A 24,582-nucleotide genomic window follows, 5' to 3' on the forward strand; every position below is an offset into this window, starting at 1 on the left:
AGATCAAGTAGCTTTTGGAATAAAACACCAATTTTTTTAAAATTAAACACTATCTAAAGATTTGCATCGAAGCGTTTATTTTTGATAGTGATTTTAATCACTGTCAGATATCATTATACTTGATCCAACTATACCACGTCACAACTGTGCCGCGACCCCCCTGTGCTGGGTTTTTTTAATACACAATTGTCGGAAAAGTTTATATCTTAAAAACTTATTACGAAAGAAGTCTTTAGTTTATTTATAGTTACATACACTTTTTTATTATTATACAAAATTTAAATAAAAATATTTTTCATTTTAAATATTATCATTTTGATAGATATATTTATAAAGATTTAAGTTTATTGATTTAACATTTTCCCAAATATAATCAAAATAATTTTTATTAACATTTACAAAAATAATACTGTTGAGGTGCCAGTAAGTATTGTATTATATTGTCAATAATTTCTTTGATACTACTTTACTGCTCTATTTTTATTAAAAATATGACAAAAGTTATTAAATTACAATAACTTAAGAATTATTTTATAAAAAAAAAGTCTGAAACTGACACCTAAATTGATTAAGGTTGAATTGTAACTCATTATAAAATAATATACTATATTTATTTTATAAAAAAATACTAGTGGATTTAAACTGAGTTATTTTATGAAGTTCAATTTAAATAAAAAATAACTAAATTCATTTAAAAACATGTGATTTTCTTAATAATGGTACCTAAAATATTAAAAAAAAATTGTTTTTTTTCTCATTTTTCTATTTGATAATTTATTATTTATTATAAAAAAACTTTTATAAGTTTCAAAAATTTAAGTGTTTTTGTAAGCTTATATACTCTAAAGAGTGACTTTATATGTAATTTATTGAGAATACTACCCATAATTTATTTTGTATTATAATTATATTTCCATAAAAATGTATGGATGAAAATTTAATTTAGTTTTATTCATAAATATTTACCAAATTTGTAATGATACAAAATTTGTATAATTATTTTTTGACTTAGTATAACATTATATAAAAAATAATTTTATATATAAAATTGGTCTAAATTTTATAAAAATCATCATTTAATAACAAAAAAAAATTGCTTTCTTTTTAACTTCATTTTTAAGTTACCCCTCTAAAATCTTTCCTTAGAAATAATTTTTTCTTACAATAAACTTAATAATAACTATTGTTCGTGAATGTGTTAAAGCTTTCATGGATTGTCTTGTTGCTTGAAGTGCTTGAGGATATATCCATGTTTGCAGTTGATTTCTGACGTTTCGGACTCATTGCAACTATGTTGCAGCCACCGACTAGCAACCATCACTCTGAAGATGGACTCTGCAATAAGTCCGAAACGTCAGAAATCAACTGCAAACATGGATATATCCTCAAGCACTTCAAGCAAGCAACTATTGTTCATAAAAATAAAACAAAATTTTAATCTGTACAAATTTTTACGAAAAAATTATTATCTAACAAAAAAATAATGGGTAATATTCTTAATAAATCTCAATGTAAATTTATTGCTCAATGAATTAGTTCTGTATTTTATTATTCAAATGCAAACGTATTCGAGCCGTTAGTTCTCATTATTGGCCCCGAATTAAATAAATTTTGCTGGGATAATATCAGATTAGCAGATGTTTCCATATGACTTAAAAGCTTTTAAGTCAAAGCTGGACTTATTTTGCATTATTAAGCTTTGCTTGATAATGCATTTATACACATTTAGTTTCACACTTCATATCACTAGAACGCTTATATTTTTTGTACATTTAAAAAAACAATCGATTTTTCAAATTTTTATTCAAATCGGTGATAGAGATTTTTAATAGGTTTATTTATTTTTTTAATTACAATTAGAACATACTTTTTGAAGTGTAAAGATTTGTTACCAAGAAGTCAATTTCATTTTTTCCCAGTAATTATAGTTCAATGAATTCACAAATATTTTTATACGCATTATAAAACTAAAATAAGTAAACATGTGCTTATGAAGCACAATAATGTTAATGAACTCTATAACATGTAGTTTATTTAATTAGTCACAATTAAAATTTAAAATTTCGCATTATAACTACCTTTATGTAAAAAATATTAAAGTTTAAATGATTTTCATGAAGTTAATAAATCATAATGAACAATGTTATATATAAGTATTTTAAAATTATATTTTACTGTGAGTTAAGAAATAATTCATGATAAAAGTCAGTGATTGTAAAACGCGATGTTTATAGTATTTGAAATAAGACATGTTCATACAAGATATTTGTGGGTTAGTTAATCTCTTCATAATAATATACGTGTTTTACAATAGGTATCTTTTAAATCGTTTATTATAGCCCTCCTAGAGGTGTTTGATGTCTGAAAATGGCAATAGAACCTATGATTCGAAAACGGATTAAGGTTAGTCGTGTCCTCTGGTAGTGATTGTAGGATTAGAAACAAGAAAAGATAACAAAATCTTAGTTTATTGAAACATATTTACATGAAAAGTTTTGATATGATTTTAATAAGACGTCTACATTTATTTTTACATTAACTAACGCTTGTATTACTACTGACCGGCATAGTTATTAATCTATTTTATATTGTATATGGGTGTGTGAAAGAAACACATTGGGTCAGCAACGTTAAACAACAATAAATTGATTTTCAATTGTTTCATTTTCTTCAAACATATCCAAAGATGTTGTTTTTCCAGAAAACCATTGCTTTATTGAAAGTTAAAATTTCAATTAAAACTATTTATCATGCAACATCTGTTTTTTTTTATTGATATACTTATCTGGGTGATTTTTAAAGGTATTATTAAAATAATTACATTTTATTGATTCAAAATAAATATGTAAATATTTTTTATTTACAATACTGGTTTTGAAAAAATATTGTTTGTTGATATACTTAGACTACAGATTATTATAAACAATTTTTGAAAAGTTATTAAAAGTTTAACAAGTGTAAATAAAAACCATTACAAGAAATAAAAATAAATAATATCTACCAATGCCATTGGTTGAAAAGAAGTAACTTGATTAAAAGTAGACACGTTTGAGTCTTAACTCTCCGTGTTCTTTGTCACATCTAATGGAAATATAATGATCAGCATGTGATATTCCTTCAATTTGACCAACTACATCAATGAGATATTTTATTCACTCAATATATTAAATAAACATAATACACCCGGTTGTAAATGACAATATCTTAGTAAATTCGTTATCCACGTGGTGACTCAATTTTGTATTACTGATTTGTAAATTTGGTCCAACCATACCATATGGGAATAAAGAACAGGATTGAAAAATTCAGCATGCCCTTTACAAGTATATTGTTAAACAATATATAGTGATTTTGATCTATTCATGCGACTAAATTATTCGGATATATGTTGACATTTTGCTATGGCGACCACTTTGGTTTGATTTTTACCATATCCTACATCACACAAATGAACCCCATCACGATACTACAGAGTATTGTTCACATTTAGGTATCCTACGGATGATTGTAGAATACGGGCTACGAAGGGTTATAGCATGGGAACTGACAGTCAACAACATAAGTATTCGATTTAAAGTGTTTCTTATTGAATTGACATATTTTATATCAATTCATTTCAATGAAGTTTTATCTGGTAAAACACAATTCCTTATACGAAAAAACTGACTCTATGAATTTCACATGACAATTGGACAAATATTAACAGACCCATGAGTTTTCGTGTAATATTCATTGATTATATTTACAATATTATATATGTTATTGGTGTATTTTTTAATAAAACTTCTTTTTTTTATATACCAACATTTTAATTATTTGCTATAAAATCATAACTAAGTTATTGATTATAAAATTATAAGACATAATTTCAATTTGTTGCGATACAAACAACACAGTGATATTGAACACTCATTTTTATAAGATATTGTAATAAAAATATTGTATTTTTTTCGATGTAAATAAAATTTGAATTTCTTATAATCAAATTATGTTTAATACAATCTACCTTTACTTTGATTTCTAATTTATTTTTATGTACATCATTTTATAAATATTATAAATATATTTTTGATCGTAACGATCGAAAAACGACATGGTTAACTTTTGTTTATGAAATTTTATACTTCAGTAATTTTTTGTAGTTATTCTTTAAGATTCTTATAAAGTAAAAGTTTAATACACAAATATTAGTATTAAAGGTCATTTTTAAGTTTTAAAAAAGTGAAGTTTAAGTTTGGCCAAATTTCAATACTAAACAACTAAAATATTTGCATAAATAATACCTTTTTACTTAAAACTAAAAAACTATTTAATGCCCACGTTTTTAACAAAATTATTTTGGGTTAAGTATTTTTGTTTATCAATGAAGTAGTAAGTATCTTCCTCGTGTCAGACACCAAACTCTACATCTCGATGCAAAATCCCTTGAGTGGGATGGGTTGACTAACTAGCTAGTCCCCAAAGAACTTAATGTGTTTACACATTTTTTTTACGATTTCCCCAGACGTTGAGAAAACGATCCCCTTACACGGAGGTCAAAACCCTCTTATAAAGTATACGCTTACAATACAATGTGTTTATTAAAATTCTTAACATTCGTTTGGTGGATAAAACTTCGTTTGGGAATTTTCTGAGTCATATATTTAAACCGGTGAACAACCCAAAACGCTATTTTTATACTAGATATAATATTTTTCTGCCCATTATTTTGTCTATTGTAATTCAGCACTCTTACCCTCTTTATATATTTTTATTTCCCTGAACAACATTTTCAAAGTGAGTGAAAAATCACCTACATAGGCGAAAAAATCTAATGCCGTTCTATTGATCTTTGTAAAAAGACCTTATGGATAGACGGTCTTTTTGTCATAGGAAAACGAGATAAAATGACAAACGAATTCAATCATATGTCGATAACAGTGGAAAAGCATGAGGTAAACTAAGTTTTATCCGTTTGTTGTACCTTAGCCAACTCAATGTACATAAAAGTTATTTGAAAGAGAAGTGTATTTGTTTTGTTCAAGATTTTTTTTCATAAAAATACATTAAAAAAACTATGAGCAGAATTTTAAAAATTAAATTGAATAAAAGAACAATGTTAAAATAAAAACATATAGTGAATTAATTAACTAACGATTATTGTTATCAATAATAACTTAGAAGTCTGCAAATAAATTTAAAAAAGTGGTAAAATTATATTTAAAAATTTTATAATGCACGATTAAGAATCAAAGTAAAATAATATTATATTATTTTTATCCTGTCAAATTACTAGAAATTTATATTTTCAATAAAACACACATTTTCCATTTTACTTGAGAATTTCATAGAAGTACTACCTCTATATAAATTCTACACTACATATTATTTTATGAGTGTTAAGGAAGTGCATAACATTATAATACGATATAAACAGAGTATATAATTTATAATAAAAAATTGTATTTTAATAAAAAAAAATATTTAATAATCATAGTAATTTGCTTATTTCAACATGTAATCGAAAATAAATAATTGTTTACATTAATTTATCAAGCGTCAAAAAGTAATTCCTTCATAAAGGTTTATATTTTTCATCGCCATTTTAACCCGTTGTTGGTGATGCTACATTTTGTAAACACTTCAACTAAATATATCATTTATGACGTCTAAATTAAATAAAATTGAAACATTTGGTTCCAAAAATGTTAAATATAACTCTGTACTTAATGCTTTTATATTATTAAAATTATGTTTAGGCGCAACTAGAATACATTTTTAAGAGTTCTAAATTATTTTTAACAATATATATATATATATATATATATATATATATCATTTACTAGATTTAAAAGGACTAATTCATTGTATATTGATTTAAGCTACTCACTTATCCCAATTGCGCTTACGACACTATGCAAAGTACAATAGATAATTTAAAAAAAATTATTTTGTTACTGTGAAATAAAAACTTTATAACAGGAAAATTCAATGCTGATAAAATAAATCTTAAGAAAATTTACTCATTTTTGCATAGTGACATACCTAGTTATGACGTGCATGATTAATGTTTTTTATTATTTATTACTTTTACAAGAACTTTAAATTGAGTAACACGAATTATTTATTTGTTTAAGCATTTGAAAAATGAAACGAATAATCTGAGAATTTTTGGAATAGTGAAGTGGGGAGAAGCAACTAAACAAACATACATCATTATTTGCACAAAGTTTTCTTAATGAAAGTTTATATAAATTTGACCTAGTACCTAGTCTGTGTGATACACAAATAATTCATATTAATTAAAATTTTGTGTTAACTTTTTCTAAAACCACTTGAAAAATTCATACAGAACAACGAAACAATATTATATTTAGACAATGCGACTCTCGTTGAGAGTCTTTGTTAATTTATAACATTTGGGTGACCACAATTACAATTACTTGAACTTTTTCAAACTTTTAATATTTTAATATTTGCTTTAGTATGTATCATTTGTCATTTGTCTGTTTCTTAATAAACTAAATTTATTCTTTTTATTTGTCAAATTATTATTCCTTTCTTTAAAAAGTTTTATCTAAGCAATTCTTCAACAATACATAAAAATTTTTATTCTCGTCAAATGGCTTTTGAGGTACGTCAACCGTACAATATTTTATACTTCAGACAAAGAAACTTTATCGGTTTTCACGCTAACATTCTACGATTCTGTAGAGTCTCAAGTCTAAAATATTTGTAAAATCGATAAGTAATTTTTTCAAAAATCCTATCTATCATATTTTATCCAAACGTTTTTGACATCTGTTCAAAAGCTCATAGTAACTCATTGACTTTCTTTATGATGATAAAATTAAGTAGTAGAAATAAAACAGACAAATTCACAAGAAACAGTTAAATTTTATATAAATATATACTTTATTCCCAATTATGAGTGAAAATTGATAGTTTCATATCAACGATAGCATTACATCAAAATTAATTCGATAACACTAAAATGTATCACTTCATCATTTTGCTATTCAATACAACAAGCATCTTATGTAACATCTTTAAGTTCAACACTTTTAAAGATATACTCTATGGTAACATTTAACTTAATCTATTAAATAAAACGTATTTACTTTAAACTGATTCGTATAGTAACAAAAGGAAGTATGTAAAAAAAAATTTGTTTTGTAATTTTAATTTTGGCTTCCTAGTTGTAAGCTAATTCATTATGAAAAGCAAATTTCCAAAAAAAATTTGGTCAAATAAATGACTCAACAAAAGTTCACTTTTTAAAAATATTATTATTAACGAAAAATGAAAAGAAAAAAATTATTTAATTTTAATGAATAGATTAAAAGTTAATATTAAACTTACGAATAATATAATAAAATAGTCATCAGTAATTTGGTGATCTTACAATTGTTATAAAATAAAAATTGAATACTTAATTATATGTACAAAACATATTGTTTTAAACAGTGTCGTAATGAATGTGCTAATTTAACAAATTAGGCTAAAAATTACCTGAAATAACATAAATTACACTAAAAATAATTTTTAAATATTAAAGATCACTGAAAAATTATGGAGACATCAATAGTTCTACAAATATTTATAAAATTCAGATACAACAATTTTAATGTTTTTTTTTACTTATAAGAATATATTACGCATATATTAATACATAATATTATTAATGTAAAATAATTGAGTCCAATTGTTTTATTCTTCGAATTTATAATATATTTTATAGGTCAATAGAAAACCCTTTATGTAATAAAACCCTAAGTAGATTAAGTGATTTGCGATTGATTGATTTGTGCTAATTATCTTCATATAATCATACTATCAATAAATAATTACATTAACCCATGGCTATAAACTCTTTCACTATGTAAGTCACGATCTTATTTTCTGATTAGTATAAAGTTTCCATAATTAGATTAACAAATGAGTAATTTGTGACGATTACCAAATTTAAGTCAGATCAAAATAAAGGCACGTGTCATTAATCCGTTTACTCAACTGACGTCTCTATACACCTAACCTAATCTGTAGGCTGCTTGTATTATAAGCTTCATTTATTTTACACTCAGAGATTCAGTATACAGAGCGATTATTTTAATAATAATCAAACGATTTCTCTTAATATAATAGTTATGCTAAAAAAATTATTTTTAGCATATTATTATTTTATACATTTCTTGATTTATTAATTGTTAATTATATTTTTAATCTATCCCCAATACGTTATAAGAGTCAACTTTATTTTTTTAATGGAAACATACACATTTAACTAGTTTATAAAATAAAAAATAATCTAATTAAGAAAATTACTGTTTGATAACAACTTTTGGACTAATGCTTCGGAAGATATATACATTTACGTACCTAGGAAGAAGGAGGTGTTGGGAGTTGAAAAATGACTTATGATAAAAATAACAGCATCAACGCTTCACCTACGGTCTATATTTTAAAATGCTAATAAATTTCAAAGTATTGGTCTAAATGTTGATGTTGACCAATAATTTTTTTAATTAGATTATTTTTTATTTTATTAGCTAGTTCAAGACACATTTTACTATAAAAATAGTTAAGTTATCATTCCTATAAGATTTCAAGGATGGGCCTAAGAATTATTTTATAATAGATAAATGAAGTTATCTATGTAGCTAACAAATTCCAAAAAAGTGTTATATACATTATTGTATTAAGAGAAATTATGTGGCCAGCTTTAAAATAATCACCTTTTATATCCTGTTGAAATTTTTTTTTTAAGGTGCGTCGATGCAATGTCTTAAACGAAAGTATAATAATCAATAATCTACACATAGTATATCGTTGTTACATGATTAATAACAGCAATTAATCGTTAATAATCTGAGCATAAATTACTTAAAGTTAGTCTCTGATTTAATTTGGTGATAATTATTAGAAACATACTACGTTTTATTAAGCTACCCTGAAATTATGATATAAAATACCAGGTGACTTGTTTGAATGCATAACCACCGATGTCAGTACTGTTTTTTTTAAGAAATTGTAATATCTTTGTTTAAACAAGTCTGACAATGCTAAAAAGTCATTAAGACTTATAAGAATATAGTTTAATTGTCGACGATATTTTTATCAATTTTAAGAGGATACTACACATGACAAATAAACAATGACTACGGTAACTTTGAATAATTATGGAGACCGGATACCACACCCTGGAGAACTGGAAATTAATCAGTCTCATTAACAGTTAATCGATAAAAATATATATCAACATGCCCATAGATGGAAGTGATAAATTATGGATTTTGTTATTTTAAATAATAATATTATAATTAAATAAATAAAATTTTTAATAGTATATTATCAATAAAATTTCACTACTAGTTTTATTTTATAAATACCTTTATATGGTAATAATACATAACCAAAAAAATTTAGCTTTTTATTTATAGTTTTTTAATATTTGATACATTTTCTTTTTGAAATAGCTCTCAAAATTTGTGGAAAAAATTAGACCTATAATAAAATACAGATAATTTGAAACATTTCTGTATTTACATTACAGATAAAAACAGTAGAATAACTGTATGCTACTGTATTATGTAATACGTATTTCTTTTTTTCAATCTGAGTTTTATCATTTCTCATTTTTTGTTTCTACAAAAATACATTTATAATAATAGTATACGTATACAAAATTGCTTTATTTGTGGTATTTTATCATTTTGTATTGTTCAAAAAAAATTATTCTCATATCTAAAATATAGAATTATTTGATGATTTAAATTATTATATTATAGGGATATTTAATGTTTCTACAATATTAAATTTGTGTCATTTACTTTAAGGCAATAAATAGTACTATAAACTTTGCACAGACCACATTATAGATTGTACATTTTAATTGGCTTCTAGTGCTTATTAATATCATTTTATTTATGTTGTAGTTATAATACTAAGTTGAGTAATATTAAATATCATGCATTACCAAACCGTACATGATTGTAATTTAACTCACGATTAAATGATAAATGAATAAATACTATTCAGTAAATGTGAAGGACAAAAAAGTTAAAAAACAAAAAATTATCTTTTTTAAATTAATCGAAAAAATACAGAGCGATTTGTCAAAAATAAGATAGTTTTTTAGAAATTATTAAAATGTTTTAATTTAATTTTATCTTTAATTTTCCAAATCATTAATAGACGCATAATTTTATAGGAATGATCTTAAAATTCCCACACGTCAATATGATATTTTTAATATACTTATTAATTTTACATGTAAGTAGTTAATTTTGACATAAAGTATTTGAAATTCATACACAAATATAATATTCTTATTTTATTTATCCAAAAATTCCCTTACACTGTATGTGTTAAAAACTTCCAATAAATATATGTGAAAATTAGGACATTTTATCTGTGTATATTTAACGCAAGTAAACCATCAAAAATTGTTAAACTGGCGTTGAAAAAATTCTTGATAAATACCATAAAAATAATTTATGGCCCATTGAAACAGATTATAGTAGCCTCCGGTATTATTCAAACCAAAATAACGATAAATTTGTATTTTAAATTCAAATTTTTAAAAAACAAATGATTGATCGGATAAAAATTAAGAAACAAAATTGTTTAAACTTTTTTTTTCAATTATACTATTATAAAAAATAAAATTTCCTAAAATTTTATTTAATTAATTATTATAGAATATTATAAATTATTGAGTTTTTTGAATCAAACAATATTTTTCCTTGCAAATATTTAAAATGTTCAATAGTTTCAAAGAAAATTATTTTCTTATCTTTAATGAATCATTTAGAGTGATTTATTAAAGATATTTATATCTTAATAACATTTTTTGTTTTATTTAAGAAATAATATATTTCTTTGAACTATAGAATTCTTAAATAGCTGTATAACCTAAATACAACTGTTAAAAAGTATTTTATTAATATGGCCAAGAAAATAATTTTATAAAGAGACTTCATCAACTGCTATTGTATTACTATTAGAATGATATTGAAAACAATTAAGTAAAATAACACTGTATTTTGTTGAAAAATATAATGTAATTTTTTTAATTTTCTCTCCCATTATTCGTGTAAAATTTCCTACTTAAAAAGTCAATCATAACGCCTAATGAAATTTAAAACATAGTAATAAATAGTTTATGGTGATATAACTCTAAAATCACAAATTTTATCGTGGAAGCAAAATAAAATTAATAAATCAACAATTTTTAATAACTACATATTTTTTAAGGCTCTCCAATAGTAATTACATAAAATAATTAATTTAAATTTTAGTGATTAAACATGTGTTTTTTTTATTGTTTTAAAAATAGAAATCGAGTTAAGTCACTATTCTTGCCAATATGTATTTAGTTATGTTAAACGTAAACATAACTATATAAATTTATTTAATAATAATAATCATTATTATTATTATTATTATTATAACATGAATTCATATAATATACAGTGAGTGGGTTATGATAAAAAAATCATCCTGTATATGCCTCATATTAGTTAATACATTATTATTTTTTCTTGAAAAGCCTTAATCGTTTTAGAATTAATAAATACCTTATTAACATAAACATGCATATTATTATGCACAAAGATAACAAATCCATTAGATAGTGGAATCATGAAATTAATATTTTTTAAATTTTATCCAAAGCTCAGTTGAAATGTTTTTCTTATTTATCAGACAGTTGAGTACACAAATTTAATTATATCAAAATATTAAACAAGTTTTTTTTTTAATAAATAACAAATACATTTAATGTCATATAAATTAATTATAGTGCAATATTTTTCTATAAAATTTTGGTTTGAAAATTATAAAAATTTGTTTAATTTTATTTTTTTTTTTTTTATAGGCATCTTGTTTGACAAGTTTATTTAAATTTATATATATTATTTTGTTTTAAAGCATATATAAAAAGCTTACCTTATTATTTAATTTAGAATTTTTTAGTTTTATTTGAATGGTGTATCAGTGATTAAAATGTAACATCACTCCTCTATAAATTATTTCATTCAATGGCATCGTTGTATAACTCGTATTAATACAATATATTTCTTTTTTATTGCTTAGATAAGTATTTAAAATATCTGTTGTGTAATCATTAGGTAATACCATTCTCGTAAATTAATCTTATATAAATAATAATTATTATTAATACCGAAAAATGATTTTGTGAACAACTATTGTACGTTTGCCATATACCTGTCATTAAGAGATCTACTGAATTCAAATAATTTTAAGTTGACTTGATCGCTCCAAGTTTCTAATCAAGTATTAAGGAGAAGAAAGGCGAAAATGTTGTGGAAGATACGGTAAGCTTGTGGATTCATAATATCTAAGTGCAATCTATGGCTTGAGGCCGACAGGAGCCGATCGTCGTCGATAAGCCGCCCCAAATACACGTTAATTTAATTTGCTGCAGAGAAAATAATTTATATAATAAAAAATATGTGTACACTTCACGGCACATGGTGAACTCACGAAAGGGGCGTGATACATTTGGTATCTTATCTTCGCTTAGTCACACACTCACGCACTTTTATACGATAACAGATGACAAGGACCCCCCACGCTATCAACACATTTTCACTGTCATCGTTGTCGTATATTATATTAACTTTTTCGCACCCGGCCACAAGGCCGCCATATTGGTTAAGATACTGATCGTTAAAAATATTTACTTAACGCGACAAAACAATAGTAACCAATTAAAATAAGAAAACGAAAAAAAATACAAAGCCTCACCCTGACTTTAAACTGGTAATTACACCACCCTGTATAATGCTGTAACAGAAAACAGATGGTAGTGGTGGATAAATGTAGATAGCTGTTTTGTTTGTTTTATTTTGATTGTTTGAAGTTGATAAGCAAAATATAAAGATTACACAGAATTTTCGCAATTACGCTTAATATTATACTATGAATGGTTTTCAGCTAATAATAACTTTTAGCATCCAGAAAAGTTTTATGTTTGACTAATAAAATAAATACAGCGTTATTCTATCAATGCTAAACATTTCGCTTAAATTAATAATGTAAAATTATTTTTGGTATTTTTCAGTTTCATATATTAAGTATTTTTTCATTCATCTCTTATACCTTATAAGGGTGTTCACTTCATTTTTCAAATGAAAACATACGCATCAACTAGTCGATAACAATTTTTGATCCATTTTTTTCGGAGTTGTTACCATTTTAAAGTTTATTCTGGAGATGAGGCACGGATATGATAATATATATTATTAAACATTTCTCGGGCGTACTTTTTTTTCCAGCTAAAACATAATAATAAGAATATTTTCCAAAATAATGGGTCAAAAGTTGTTATCGACTTTTTGTCGTGATGTGGTGGTGCAGCGGATCAATCAGTCGCCGCCCGAGTGCTGATGTTCAGCAGTACTGTTTGCTGTTGATTCCCGAAGAGTGACCTACACCTTGCCATTATATTGGTTCCTTTAGCGACATAAGGTAGTTTTAGGTCGACTGCCGGTGTAAAAACCTGTCAAATCGTGAGGTAGAGCCGACCGTAAATAGTTAGGATAGAGTTTAAAGAAATGATGATGATTATGATAATTATGCTTAACTTAATTCTAATTTAATTATCTTCTTTAATTTCGCTACTTCAATTAAGCAATTAAAAATATTATTCATTAAAATAAGAAAAATATAAAACGTAATAAAGAAACTTATAGAAAATATAGAAAATTTTTACAAAAACTTTCATACACCATTATTTTAATTTAAAGTGTTTTATCCCTACCAATGTTCAGAATAATTAAAATGTTAAAGATTCATGAAATTCCATGTTTGACCTCGAAATAAAAATTATTCAAAAGTTACGGCACTGTGTCGGAATCAGGTTTACGGCACATTTAAAGATTGAAGCAAATTTCTTTGCTGTAAATTATATTAAATTAATTTTTAATAATTTTCATTCAGTTTTTATTTAATTATTAAGTTAGTAACTTTATACCTTAAAAATCCTATACACTTCAGTAGAATGAAATCGATTGCATTATTATTTTATGAAATATATAATCTTTTGAAAACTAATTAATAATTAAAATAGTCAGAATGTTTAAATTATTTTAATATATATGTATTATTTTATAAGCATCAATAAAAGTATGGCTGTTGAACTATACACTATAAATTTTAATTCATAATTTATATTTCAAAGGTCTGAGGCCAATTCTAGAAATTGTATATTAAATAGTCACCAACGATATATTTGTTGAGTATATTAAAATTTTAATAAAAGTGATAAACAATTACTATTCTTGAACGAATTCAAAAATTTTTAAATCATTTATCAAATTCTATAAAAAATACTACATGAACCATTATTTTTATACTATAATAACTATAAAAAGTTATATAATCATTGATAAAACTTAAAACTGTTAACAAATCAATTTGGTTTCGAAGTTAAAATGCATAATGTGAACATTTTGATTAAATACTTTAATACTCGCACAACATTTTTTTATTTAATTTGTTTTACTATATATAAAAACATATTTTATATTTACTCAGATATTTTAAATATAATGGTAGATTTGACGGAAGAAACTTGTCATGTGACACGTGTTTTCAGGATTTTCGGACTTCAATCGATAAAAAGTATTGAGAGTCTTTTTCTTTTTTCTCGTCTCAATCACAATTACTCTTGAGGTCGGCCACCCTTAACCTAAACTTCCACTTGACAAAATCTTCTACATAATTTACGTAACACATTAGTCGTCCTTATATTGCATTCAATGACATATACTCCTTCTTAAATATTTGTTTCTTATCCTATCTTCTACCCATTCTCATCTCTGCCAAACTGATTCTCTACTTTACTCTATTCTCTTGTCGAGCATCCAAAACTCTGAACCATACATCATAGCTAGTCTCACTACAGTCTTATAGAACTTACCCTTTAGTCTCATTGAAAACGCACTTAATTCTGTGTCTATATCTTTATCAATTTTACCGTTCTTTTGCACAGCTGATCCTTAATACTTAAAACTTTCTTCTTTTTCTATCACATTCTTGATTATTGTCACTGATTTCCTTATTTCATCTATCTTGTGTTCTCCTTTGTCAAACTCGTATTCTATATACTTTGTCTAACTCCTACTAATCTTGATACATTTCTTTCGTGAGCTGATATCCACATCTCTAACCATTGATTCATTTCCTCCCTATTTGCACCCATTAATACTATATTATTAGTGAATAACATGCATTAAATTGGTACCTCTCATTGAATTTTTGTAGTTATTTCATACATCACTCTAAAAAAACAAGTAAGGGCTTAAAGCAGAATTTTGATGCACTCTTACTATTGCCATAAAATCTTTTGTTACTTTGCCTCCGCTATTTTTTTATTGTTATTATTGATTTTAGTATTCATTTTCTTAAATATATATTCATCGCATTGAAAATAATCAATAAATTTATCACCGTTTTTAAAATGCTTTTCCATAGATGAAAAAAAAACCATTTTTAATGGTTGTTTGAAATTGTCACTCAAATGGTGTATAGAAAACTAAAATTTTTGCTATTAATAGACCTTCCGGGCTTCTTATTATTCTATTTGTTATTTATCGTCCATTAGTATTGAAAATAAATTGAACATATCGAATTTGTGCTATTCAATATGTTGGTTTAGTCAAATTGCGGTACACATTATTCAAGTACTACTGTTCCTACATTATTTCTTGTTTTCTATTCTTTTTTAACAGCAAACATTATTGTTATATTTATACGGCCATATTTTAAATTTGTGTTTTGCATTTTATTTAAGAATATATTTTGTAATTTACATTAATTAAATTATAGTTGAATAATAAGCTACATAGGCCATCAATCCTTAAAAAAAACTAACAATTCTGATACTTCGTGGCAGATAATTAAAAAAAATAAATACTGTAGACCACTGAATTTAATATAATAAATTCTAATTTTAAAATATATGTGTACTTACAGTTGATTAAAATAAAAAATGTACGTCAATAAAGTATAGATAAAAGCTGTACATCTCGAAAATATTTTTTGAATTATTTAATTCTAGTTTATACTAACAATATCCTTAAAGATATTTGTGGTATTCACTGGTTACATCGAGCGGCGCCAAGACATTGTAGATATTCATGAAAAAAATGTATTTGTTTTTTGAGATAGAGTTAATTATACGCATTCTAATAGTTCCAACGGATAAATTTTTGTATAAAATGTTATTTCAATAAGAGCAGCAATGAGAAATTCTAACTGCGCTCATACAATTCTATAAATATATACAAACTATTTTGCATATCGTCCAACGCTTAAGGAATTCAGGTAATTGTTTAGAGATCTTTAATGGACAATAGCAATATTATTGCCGTAGAGTTATTTTGTATGCAAGATCAAGATCAAGAATTTAATGGTATGCAGTTTAAGATCAAACGTGTGTGTTTATGAACCATCCATTGGTTTTCACTATTTTTCTCTTTCTACTTGTACCACAGCTACATGGATTGGCCACATTAAAAAGTAGTGCGTAGGTTTACGACTTTTTTTTTTGCAATATACTTGTTATATCGTGTGTTATTATTTAATTTACACACACAGTAAATGAAGAACACGCGAATACAGGCGATTGCCGTCGGGTAAAATAAATGAATTGGAAAAGCTTAATCGAACAGACGGTCATCTATAATTACACAGATTGTGTGTGAAGAAGATATTTTATTATTATAATTACATTGTCTTTACATTTTTTCAAACTTCTTTCAATAACAATTTGTATAGATACGTTAATAACGTGTACGGTGGTTTGAAAAAGTTTCTTCCAGAAACTCGCAGTGGTTAAGTTAATTAAATTGAGTGCACGAGTTCAATTGTAAGTGAATTTTATTCGTCGGAAACTTTATGCGGACACTTTTGCAAAAGGTATCTACACGAATTGCTTTTCAAAACTTTTGGGAAGTAATTTTGGGTGTGTAAAGCCTATTCCGTATAGAATGCGATTCATTGGCAAAAATAGTCCACTCCGGCCGTGTTTCTATATAATTAATTACTTAACGTGCGTTTCTAACAACGTCAATAAATTATTATGTGTAGAAATTAATCAAGTCCATTTCATTCTCAATTAAGTTTACATTAAATATTTGACAAAGAGTTAAATATTTTAAATACATTTGTACACATAAAAAGTAAAAAGAAAAAATTCATTCTTCAATTAAAAAAAAACAGTACTAAATATTATTAAGTCATAGTTCAAGATATGTGACTTATTAACATTTTGTTCGATAGTGAATTATACAAAATACTATTTTCCAAATTTATAAACTACCAAATTTTTTCTTAAAATTAATTGTATGCAAATTTATGTTAGTGCTGGAGCTATAACCACTTATTTCAGATGTATTTTTTTTATTCAACGTCACTTAAAACCATATAATTATGACATTAATATATAATTATTAAAAAAAAACTCTGTTATATTTCTAATAAAACACATCGTCTTTAATAATATTTTATTTGAATTGCCAAATGAAATCTAATGAGAGAAATTGGTATAGGATAAATGATTATATATATATTTTTTTGTTTTGTGTATTTTGTAGAATTTCTCAAAAATTCAAAGAAAATCAATCAATATAAAATCAGCGTTACTTTATTAAATTGAATGTAATTCTTATTTGATGTGTTCACTAGAATATCGTGTTGAGAAAATGCAATACATTTCAGTTTGTTGTCGCTGTGGTAGCTTAACTGACTAACAAAACACCATTATGTCAAGAGAATTTCAAAACAGTATTATCTCTTCGTCACTAGAAATATCGACAGAGAATAGAAAACAAAAGCTGTGTTAGGAGTATTTTATCAAAGTACCGTAAGTTTAAACTGTAAGACTGAACCAATATATTTTTGTCATAAAATAAGTAAATAGTACTAAATATTTGTTTATGTTAAAATAATTGCATATATTTATTACTAATTTTAATAGTTACGTTTAAATATTTTGAGTATAAAAGAGTTTAAATATTAAAACCACGGCAGTGGTTAATAGTTATAGTGAATAAAATATAAAAAGCGTTGGCGCAAACAGCTTTCGAAACAACATTACAATATATCAATTCTCTATTTCTTATTAAATTATTACAATGATTCCGTGACACATGTATACTCATTTTGGCATTTAATTAATAAACTACTGCAATCTTAAACAGACAAAAATAAATAAATACAAGTTTCATATCTTAATCTATTCTTCGCTTCTTAATAAATAAATTAGTATTATGCATCCGATTTTGGCGATCAGAATTCTTGACGTGACATCATCATGAATTAGTTTTTATGATCACGATTCTTATCGTTTTGAAATTAACTCATCTCCTGTGTTTAATAATAATCCTACGTGCGTGTCATTTTCTTTCATCTCATCTTATTTTATGCAGCAATTGCGTACCAAAATGTCAAGATTTACCGACGAAATTTGTTAGATATAACGATAATTATGTTTTATAATCATAATACTATTACCATGCTAATAAGGCTAACTTGATCAATTATTTTAGACTTGTATCAAAATGGTTATGAAATTTTGTCTGACTTATTAATGTTATATATAACAAAAACTCAGCATACTAGTTTATATTTTTAATTACCGGAATATTATTTTCCATTTTCTTAAAGAAATATAAATTGAATATTTATTTAAGCAATTGATAATTTAAACTACTGTAATAAACTGTCTATGTTGTTAGGAAATATATTTGTTTTAATTCCACTGTTCATTGATCTTACGTTACCAGCTGAAACTTACTTTACCCCCATAACTCAGATAAGGGAAAATGTTGATGGAGTTGAATTTTTGGACATCTAAAAAATGAACGATGAAAATATTACTTTATAAACCTGAACATTGCCTCTGGTGTCGTTTATTTCTAAGTGGGTTCATTTTTTCTACGCTTCACAATACAATACAGTGCAACAAGGTTGGTCCGAAGGAAAAGAACAACAAAAAAAGTACATTTTTTATTTTTGTTCGCATAATAAAAATACGGTCTCTTTCCGGCCTAGAGGCGTTTTACATATATAAACGTATTTTTCTCATTTACCAATAACCGATCTTTGTCTGTTTAGCACCTGACATACACTGACAAAACGTGGTCGAATAACTTTAGTTTATCACAGCGTGGGTACTGGTTTTATAAATATAAATTTTAAACATACATTCAATATACACACCAATTATTTTAGATCATACAGTTAAGGCATTTACATGACTAACTATAAACGGCGGTATATAACAAAGATGATATTATGTTATTTCAACTTCAAACAATCAATTAACAAAATTATTTTCAGTTCATATATAAATAAAGGATTTTAATGATGGCTGAAAGAATTCTTAATCAACTTTTAATAAGTTTGACCTATAGTGAGTTTTAAAAGCACAAGAAATATACGATTATTTAAATTATACTTACATTATTAGTGTATTTATTTATTTTACTTTAAGTTTATATCATTATGTTATTTTAGTATAAACTCTATTTTGTTTACGCCTTAACACTGCATGATCAGAATTTTACTGTAACGTCATGTGTAAGTTTCTCAGATTATGTTAAAACAAAGCTCCCTTTTAGCACAATATATTTATATTTCATTTATACCTAATTATATTAAATATTGAGTTTGTAATACTTTAGAATTTGTTATACTAGTTTAATATTTTATAAAATCAAAGTTGTTTGAGAAATTCGTAACTCATATTTAGACATAATCAAATGAGAAATTTTTAATCTGATAGTAATTTTCCATTTTAAGCTTACAAAGTTCTTCCTATTTCATGAGCTATCCATAACGATGTCTTGGCGTTGTATTGATTTTATCACATTTTTCAGGATCCTGACGGGGAGAAAAATACATTTCGTATAATATATTGTTATCACACGCTGCCAGTCTGATTTTGTAATTATGATATTATACGCCATTCTGCAACATATTACGACTTACATATTTGAGAGAGCATGAAATTTAAGTGTGCACATTATTCCATAGAATGGTTGAACCTAATATGCTTTTAATTACTAACTATAGTAATATAAAATATGTTGCCGTTTCAAGAAACTTAGGAAATATTTTGATAGTTTATAAATCACTGAAATAAAACACAAAAAAATTCTTCTACAGCTTTACCTTGAACATGTGCACATATGTAATCACGAGAGAAACGTAGCATAATCTTTCGCAACAGGTGTGGTGCACTTCGTTAAATACGAGACAGCGGCAACAACGCTAGTCAAGGGAGAGGACTCGATGAAATCCGATACGGTCGAGCAATATAAAAAAAGAAATCATAAGTCACCACTATCGCTTCTGACGGTCAACGCTTAAGTATATTATTTTTCAAAAGAATAGATACAAGAAAAAACAAACTCACATACATGCAATGGCATAACGATTTATCTTTTGAGCAACCCGCTCGAGGCCACTGCTAGTCATTCGTCCCATATGTTTGCTAACGTTTCAATGTGTTACATTGTTTCAGGGGCTAAGATGTATATTTTTTAGGTAGGTAAACGTTCAATATTAATACATGTTCGAGGGAAACTATTGAACATCGGTATTGATCCGAGAACTACATTTTTAGTTATTTATTATAAGCCCCGAACACAATGTAATATGATGGACAACACCTGAAGCAGTTAAACACAGTTTATAATAATATTATTAAGCGTAATAATACAATAGTGGTCGGCATTGTAACAGCATCTATTATAATGTAATATAAATAAATAAATAAACAAGAGTGAAACAGAAAAATGATTAACTAAACGAATAACCATATTGTAATAAGTTTAAAACCGGAATAATAGGTAATTAACAAATGTAAATTTTGATATGTCTCGAAAAAACAACAACAAAAAACTACTTCTTCAAACATTATTGCTTAAGGCTTTAATGTCTGGCGTCTGGAACGTCCGGACCGGTATTAACATAACATAATGTAGTTTTTTTTTAATCAAAATATAGTGCATAATATATTTTTGTCAATGAAGTCATTAATAATTAAAATAAAGCGAGAAAAACAAGTCATAAGGTGAAATTAGCTACATATCTGATAAAACTGTATATATAAACTTTAATTAAGGACAAGGCAAACCCAAAATATTGTTTTGAATTACATTCTCACCAGAATTTATTATTAATAGATATTAACATTTAAGAACATAATTATCTGAATTGGTTTTTGAAAATGATGATAGTTAAATTTTCAACAAGGTTGAAATTATGGATTGGATTATAAATCGTTTATATTAAATAATTATGTGCTATCCTAAAAGTTTAAGGATAATTCGATCACATATGTAAACGTAATTCTCAAATTAAATTAAACGATGTTAAAATAAACTGTGAGTTCAAAGTGATTTAAATTAAACAGTTGTTAATTCTAAAATGTTGGAGTCGACTTTATCAGTGTCACTTGAGCTTAATTAAATGGCAATTTGTCATATGTAATGATTCAACCAAAATTTTTAACATGTATACTAACAATTTTAATATGTATACTTTTTGAGTAATAGTTTTTAATTTGTATATACTGCACTTTTTTACGCGTACCCCTTGATAATATTTTTTTTTTATTATTGCTATTATATTGTATGCGAATATTTTTAATAATTTTAATACAAGAAGAATCAAGTATATTTTTTATAGATTTTTCAAAAATCATTTGTTAATAAGAAAGCAACAATGTTATTAACATATATCAGATTATTACTCAGTTCTAATTCTTTTATATTACTTGAATTTTAAGAAGTTTTAATAAAATGCTCATGATTTTCACATTGTTACTTATATACAATATATATTAAAAATATATCGTATATCAAGAATTCCGTCTACACAAGTAGACAGTTGAACATTTTTGTTATTTTTAATCTTTGTTTTGTTTATTTATTTTTTTCTTATATGACAAATATCGTTATATCGCTTAAATCGATATTCAACGCTGTTGCGTTGACGTTTAAGAACTCTGTTTCATTTGATGCTGTTTCTTGATATCGAATATGTAAATTCTTAGATTTTTAGCAGTTAACTAGTTTTTTTTGTCTACAGCTAATGTGTAATATGGGATAAGACTTTTCAGTTCGTTTTGTGGTGGCGTCACTGGAGAGGTGTTGTCATGGATCGGAGGAGTGATAAGGAATAATAATGGGTTATTGGTTATGCTTAAATGAACATCACATTTTTCTTCTCTCTAATTTTAATTTAAAGAAACTATGTAAATTTCATGATACATAAATGGATACATTATTGAACTATATTAGATAACTGTGAAAAAATGTCCACGGATATCAAATATATTTGCGCCCGAACCAAATGAACATAACATAGCATCACTGGAACAAATGGAATTAAAGTCAGAACTTAAACGTCAACTACTAGTACTCAGCTTATTCACATACTAAACAGCACATTACAATTAATATGTTTATTTTTATATGAATGTTTGTATAAATGTTTATTATTGTCAAAATCAGAAAACTATAATTTGTGTCTTCTGTTAGAAAATTGTAAACAAACCGATTTATATATATGTAATTAAAATAAATACCATTTCAATATATTAACAGATATTTTACTTTAATTTTTGCCAAAATATTTATTTTAAATTAAAAAAATGTTTGACAATTCTAGTCTAGTATAATTATTTTTTGTCAATACTTTAACACGGCGTATTAACTAGGCAATCTCAAGACGCTTCATAAAAGTGTTTCGTATTAAAAGGAAATAACTAGGTACGTATTTACTTAATAATTAATGTTTACTAATAACATGTTATATGTAATTTGTAAATGTGTATTTATAATTTTACAGTTATAATAAAATAATTTTTAACGGATTCTTTTTCATCCAAAAATAAAACAACTTAAATAATATTATATTTCAATTTATAATATATATACGAACGGGAATAGATCTAATTTGATCTAAAAATGACAATTTTTATAACTTTTGATGTAATTAATATTTCATTATAATTTTTTTTTTTTCATAATTAAAGCATTCTTACACTACCTTAAAATAATATTTATAATTATTTGTTTTTAATAATAAAAAAATATAATACTTTTTTTATTATTGAAAACATATGATAGAAAATTTGATTTTACAGTAGTGGAAGAAATAAGTTTATCATTTTAAAAATATGTACAATGAAATTTTAATTAAGAAGAGTTATTCTATTAAGAGTTAGATCTATTCTGCCCTGTACAGGATGAATTACTTATCATGAACCACTTTATCAAAAAACATTAATAACTTTTTTTATTTGTTTCTTTTAGTTCAATGTTTCTTTCATTTTAAAATCATAAATTGTTTTTTATTAAGTTTATTATTAATTATTTTTATTCCTTAAACATTATAAAGATGTCAATTTTATTTTTCAAATGGCAACACACATAGTGCACCAGTCTAATTTCTAGATAACGATCCAATTTAGAAATGACTGCTCGATAACAACTCTTGAATCAGTATTTTTATAGTGTTTGTCATGTAAATTAATCAGAATATCTATAAATAAATAAGCAAATCAATTATGTGTGTTGCCATTTTAAAAATTGGAGTTTACTCCTTTATAATGAAGAAGGGATGATCTTAACAAATACTTTATAATTGATAAAATTTGATAAACATTGAGTTAAAAATGCAATACAAAAATTATCATATTATTGATATTTTCAAATCAATTAAGTATTTCATTATAAGTGAATAATCCTGCATATAAATAAGTTTGAGAATATTGAATGTAACATTATGTATATTTATGTGTCTTCATCATAGAATATTAAGTTTGTAACAAAGTTAATGTGAATAAATAATAGAGTACTTAAATTTAAAAATGTTGAGTTTTTTAAAAGTAAAATTACAATATTTTTATAAAACGGTATTTAAATAAGAATTTTCCTTTTTACCGATTAGCCAATTTATTTGAAGATTTTTTGGTATAAATATACACTAATAATTTACATGTGGTTTAATAATAATTTTTATGTTTGGTCGAAATCTAAAATCAAAAATAATATCCGTTAATCATGATTATATTAAAGGGATACGTAATTATTTAGTGGTTAACTGAAAAATGACCATAGAATAAGGTTTGACATGCAGTAATAGATATTTTACCAAAATAAAAATTCTAAAATGGCCTAAGGGTGGAAATTGAAAAAATAAGCTCTTAGAGAAATTATATCATGTCAACTCAATCTTTTTCACTCGATCAGCGGATAGAATAAAATGAAGTTTTTTACTATTTTATCCTTGTATAAAATTATCTATAAAAAAAACGGTAGCACAGTGGGGTCGCGGCATAGTAGAGACATTGCATAGTAGGGTCCAGTATAGATTTAATCTGACAGTGATTAAAATCACTATCATAAGAAACGCTTCGATGCAAATCTGTAGATAGTGTTTAATTTTAAAAAATTGATGGATAATTGCAAAAGCAACATCAACTTCTATTAAAATAAAATACAAAACCCATAATTATCATACAAAAATAGTATATTTTTCAATATGGTAGCCATTTGC

The 24,582-nt window shown here is 25.1% G+C and overlaps 1 protein-coding gene and 1 long non-coding RNA gene across 4 annotated transcripts in view; one reads left to right on the top strand and one right to left on the bottom strand.

Moving 5' to 3' along the window:
* The window catches only part of LOC126900197 (uncharacterized), a 359,021-nt gene that overhangs the window by 88,449 nt on the left and 245,990 nt on the right, over window positions 1-24,582 (bottom strand). The window lies entirely within an intron of this gene.
* On the top strand, window positions 17,615-22,594 carry LOC126900201 (uncharacterized). Of its 3 annotated transcripts, none has more exons than XR_007702816.1 (5): window positions 17,615-17,872; window positions 18,747-19,008; window positions 19,126-19,181; window positions 19,243-19,423; window positions 22,108-22,594. It is a non-coding gene; the product is annotated as an uncharacterized LOC126900201 (long non-coding RNA). The 3 variants fall into 3 exon arrangements; XR_007702814.1 differs by having other exon boundaries at window positions 19,126-19,177; XR_007702815.1 differs by lacking the exon at window positions 22,108-22,594 and adding an exon at window positions 19,890-19,974 and having other exon boundaries at window positions 19,126-19,177.

Source organism: Daktulosphaira vitifoliae, unplaced genomic scaffold (genome assembly GCF_025091365.1).
Source record: "Daktulosphaira vitifoliae isolate Bord-2020 unplaced genomic scaffold, ASM2509136v1 Scaffold_3, whole genome shotgun sequence".
Classification (NCBI taxonomy): Eukaryota; Metazoa; Arthropoda; class Insecta; order Hemiptera; family Phylloxeridae; genus Daktulosphaira; species Daktulosphaira vitifoliae.